The sequence below is a fragment of the Rhopalosiphum padi genome, chromosome 1 (genome assembly GCF_020882245.1).
Source record: "Rhopalosiphum padi isolate XX-2018 chromosome 1, ASM2088224v1, whole genome shotgun sequence".
NCBI classification, from domain to species: domain Eukaryota; kingdom Metazoa; phylum Arthropoda; class Insecta; order Hemiptera; family Aphididae; genus Rhopalosiphum; species Rhopalosiphum padi.
In genome coordinates this window covers 28,281,754-28,287,041 of record NC_083597.1, presented here as the reverse complement: position 1 = coordinate 28,287,041, position 5,288 = coordinate 28,281,754, and the positions used below count along the sequence as shown (strand labels likewise).

Here is a 5,288-nt window from a genome sequence, read left to right as displayed (position 1 = left end):
TATTATTTGGATAGGTAAATCTGCGTCTTTGTGTATGTAGCTAGGTAGGTACCTATATAATATTTCAATATAATATAGGTAATAAGTGTAGCCGTGTAGGTACTTATTTAAACTTACAATTGAATTAAATCCCAATGTGTTAATACCTTAATATAATAATATGTTTTAAGTTATAAAATATTATGGTCAGTTACAGTACCTATGTAATATAATGTATATAATGCGTAGAGATGTAAGCTTGAAAATTTTCAATTGACATTTTTAGTTTAATGTATTTTTCTTAATATAATTAATTTTTGAGTTGGTATAACGTCAAAGTATAAAAAAAACCCTTATAATTAAAAAAAATACTCTAATTATTAATATTTTTCAAACATTTTTTAAAGTTAAATGTTTATTGTTTAAATATGAATTAAATGCGACTTGTAGTACCTATTGTGTTAAAACTAGATACAATATAATTTGTAATAAAATGATGTTTGTGTAAAATTGTGAAAATGACTTAAACAATAAATATCAAATATTTGATCAATCAATAATTGTAGCAAGACGTTTATATACACTCAAGACACTAGACATGACATTTATATACTCAGCATAAGAATACAACATTTTTAATAATAGATAAATATACACATTTATTGTCGAGATAAATATTACATAGGTACTGATTTATATAAATATATAGTTATTTGTATTTTGGAATTGCTATATAATATATTAATATATTATTATGTTCAATAAAATAATATTAAAATGAGTAAATGGTATAATAGAAGTACATAGTTTTAAATATAATTATGAAGGTTGAAAATACTATAAATGTATAATATCAAAGGATTTATATAATAAGAAATTAATATGAGAAATTATAAAATTTTCATCATTTTCAACTTCTTTTTAAAATTTTCAAACAAAAAAAAATCATGAAAATGTATATTACTAATATTGCGCATAATATAAATATATTATATAAGAACTCTTGAAGTCAAAACCCGTCATTAAATTAATTTAGTTTCTCGGTTTGTTTCCAAACATTTGAAGTAGGTATGATAATACCTTATAGTGTTGATTTGTCACATGAATGTCTGTGGGTTGGAATAAGAAAAAATATCAAATAATAACGTAGGTATAACAAATGTTTTAAAAAAAAAATAATATTTATCTAAAATAAAGCAACACAAATAAAATGGTATGAACATTATCATTGAATCTTAACAATCGTAAATAAATTGTCTAGACGAACCTACAAGTATTTAAAATTTGCAATTTATTTTTTTAATCTTTTCTTATTTGGAGCCATATCGAATTTAATTTATAAATTCAAACAACTGGATAATTTATTAGGTATACCTACTCATTTCAAAACTTAACATAGCTAATAATAGTGTAATTTAAAACTAATTAAAATTCCATTTATTAAAAATATTATTATGTATGATTAATTTTTTTAATTTATTACCAGTTTAAGCTTATTTTTAATGATATGCAATTAAAACACGTAATTAAAAATATATATTTTAGTTTTAATATCTGAGTAGAGAGAGAGAAAGAGAGAATGATTGATTTGACAATGATACAATGCGATTTTTTTTAAACATTTTTTTTGCCGGTAAATTTGAAAACATTTTTATTCAGAATATTCATATAAACTATAATTTTATTTAAGTAATCAATATATCATTATAATAACACATAAAATATATTTTTAAAATGTCTTTTATTTATTTTTTTAATGAATCATATGGATATCACTTGATTAATTCATGGGTTAATGATTTAAATTTCTTTTATTTGAATAACATTATTAGTAAATAAAATAAAAATACTGTAAATCTTATTAAAATGTTTTATTTAAATTAGATGAATTTAGGTATTTATCTAGCTTTTTATTTTAACGTTTTTGAATAACCATTCATTAGTCAACCATATAAATTAAAATTAATTAGTTGTACATTCAGTTGCGTATTTAGAGATTTGATGACCTGGGTACATATAATTGGTTGCTCCCAAAGTTTAAACATTTATTTACCTTTTTTTTATAATAATTAAAAACATATTTTGAGATTCAACAATAACAACATATCTAATCATACATACAAGTATAGAACATAATATAATATGGAATATATACATTAAAACATTTAATACTACAACCGCTGTGACGCTGTCCACTATCGTGTTTTATAAATAACACATTTTTATTTCCGAAATACCGCGTTATTGGTCGAGTATTATTTATATAATAATTGAGTGCAGTACCTAAGCACGATAAACGATATGTAAGTATGTAACACTATTATTATTAACACTTTTTCAAATAAAAACTTGATGCCCCTTGAAATTTGATGCCGGGGGTGATTGCCCCCTCTCACCCCCACCTAAATACCCCACTGTGTACATCGTACATAATAATTATATTAAATAGTGTTATGTTCTTTAACACAATATTTAATGAAAACATATTAAAATTTTAATAAAGGCAATTTTTTACTTTAATATAATAAAATATTGAAAAAATAAAAAGTATGATAGGTTAGGTTTAGGTTTGAATCCGTTAATAATTTATTGTATATGATAAGCGATTCTGATTACTATATGGATGTTTAATTCTATTTTTAAGGATATTTTACAATTTATTTATGTAACCATTAATAAGTAGTTTTATATTTATAATTTGGTAAGTGGAACTAAAATAGTATAAATAGCTTAAAATTATTCTAAATATTTAAAAAAAATTAACGTGTCTAAAAAATAAATTATACGAAAAATTTTAAGTGTTTACGATTAATAATATATTAATATTTAAATAATTGTGCCTATTTATTTTCAATAGCTCAAATAATATGTAATAACAACTTAATACATATGGGCTATGAGTAATCTTGTATTAAATTGTCAAGTCTTTATTTTATTCATAAAAACTAGAAAATAACTAATCAATAACTAACTTCTAACTAAGTTAAAAATTTGGGAAATTTCATAAACTAAGAACTAACTTATATTCTGTCTCTATTGATTATTATGTTAAAATAATTTAACTTAAACTAAATGAAAGAAATGACTAATTTTTCCAGATTTGAGTCACGATATTTACGTAGTCTTGAAAACATAATACAAGTAGTTAGTAAATATAATATAGTATAAGTAATTATTATACTAAAATCAAAAAATCGAAAAATATATAAACATCATTTTTTTCTATAGCTATTTTAAGTATACATTTAGATGACATTTTTCATTTAAACGAATTCAGTTATTTTGTTGAAATTCAAAAATATTTTTGTTGTAGGTGCTTAAAATGTTTAAATGTCATAATATATTTTAATATACATAATAATATAATTTTCGAGAGATTTAGATTAATTTTGTACTATTGTCTATTTATTAACATTATTTTATGCGAAGTCGGTATTATCGCAAAATTGAATAATAAATTATATAAATATATCATATTTTAATAATTTAATATTACTATTATAATAAATGTAATATTTTCAATACCATTAATTTAATTTACTGTATTACTTATAGAACAATAAATTACGATAGTAGCAACTAGCAATATAAATATATTATGAAATGTATTTAGTAATATATACTCAATACTCATTTACATTTAAAAATGACTCAGGCAGTCGACGACTTCACTACATGGACGCGGTATCGTTCTGATATTACTGGTGGTTGATTAAGTAGAGAAAACAGTTATATGTGTGACCTGCGAGCCATCGACAAAAACTTGTCGCCTTGGTCGTTTCTAAACGAGAATGGAGTGTAGGTTGATGGACCATCATTCGCTCAGAATCGTTTTTGTATACATTGATTATCGTTTAGTTCAAATTCAACACATACATTATAGTTACTTTCTCAAAGACGAGATACACTCGACACCTACTAACTGCTGTACAACAGAGTGGTAACCTATATTTCCCCCCTTTTTTTTTATTTATCAGTAATTAGTAATTATAGTAATTACTATAATATAATCAATTAAATAATTAAATAATTCATATAATTTAAATCTTAAAATATTAAGAATTAATATGAAGTACATACTATTAAACGAAGTCCTTGAAATAGATAATTATTAAATGTATACACTATACAATATACGCATTAAGAATTGAAAACTTCTCGGCCTCTGAGATTGCAATTAATACCGTTTCGTCATTTCTAGATAATACTATTTCTAGTACTTCTATAGCACTTCTATTCCTACTATTACTATTTACTATTACTATTGTCTACTACTGCTACTACTACTATTACTACTACTACTATTACTAAGTACGAGTCTCTTCTACTACAAAATATGGTGTTGCAATGCGCCACTGGAGGATGTGTCCGCAACGTGTAAATTAATTTATACGGTTCACGGGAAAACAATGACTAATCCTATTAGAGCGGACGACGAGAGCAAGCAGCCGTCGTACTGTTTTTTGAACCTTTCGAGCCAAACGAGCTAATAACGAGCGCATTTCCATTCGCGAGCGCTTGTGAACAAAAGAAATTGAAGACAATTATTGTGTCTACGTAGGCACTTATTGGTAACTGTTGTGCAGTACAATAATTTTATTTTCCTTTGAGTGAATCTAGTGTTTTATTTAGTTTATTTTTTACTGTCATATCAAATTAGTTTGGGAGGAATAAGCAATAAATAATAACTAATAAGTCCAATTTGATCTCATGAAATAGTTATTTTAGATTAATATTTTTTTTTAAATTATTTTTGTTGACAATTGTTTTTTGATAATAAATTATTACAATCAAATGCAATATATTTTTGGCTAAAATAGAAAAACTGATTAAAAATTTTAAATTCAAATAATAAGTAATTATAAATCGGTACAATCAGTTATTGTATACGTACACATAGGTTCGTAATAGAATACTATAAAGGTGATCGGTGGAAATAATAGGGCGAGAAGATAGGATTTAAAAGGACGTAAAAAGAATGAGAAGAGAAAATGAAAGCAAAGAAAATAAGAGATTATAGAAGTTTGAATGGGATGCCAATAAGATTTGTTCACAACTAATAACAATGAGCAGGACGCAAAAAACGTGTCAATAAAGGTATAGTAAAGGTCCAACCTGCTTTCCCTTTGTGCGATTGATCGGATATCTATTATTGAGTGATTGTATTTATAGTCTCGTGTTATGATACTATTACTGTTAATTTATTCGAGTAGGTATAAAAATATTCTAATAACCTGTACGCCGTTCGGTGATCAGTGAATCCTGTCTTATGTGTTAATTGCATGGTCTGGTTCGATACTTAATATTAC

General features: G+C 24.2%; 1 long non-coding RNA gene across 1 annotated transcript; it reads right to left on the bottom strand.

Moving 5' to 3' along the window:
- Positions 1-611: 611 nt before the first annotated feature.
- LOC132932118 (uncharacterized) lies at positions 612-3,911 on the bottom strand. Its single transcript, XR_009662816.1, has 2 exons — positions 3,618-3,911; positions 612-1,088 (listed from the first exon to the last, which is right to left on the bottom strand). It is a non-coding gene; the product is annotated as an uncharacterized LOC132932118 (long non-coding RNA).
- Between the last annotated feature and the right edge of the window lie 1,377 nt (positions 3,912-5,288).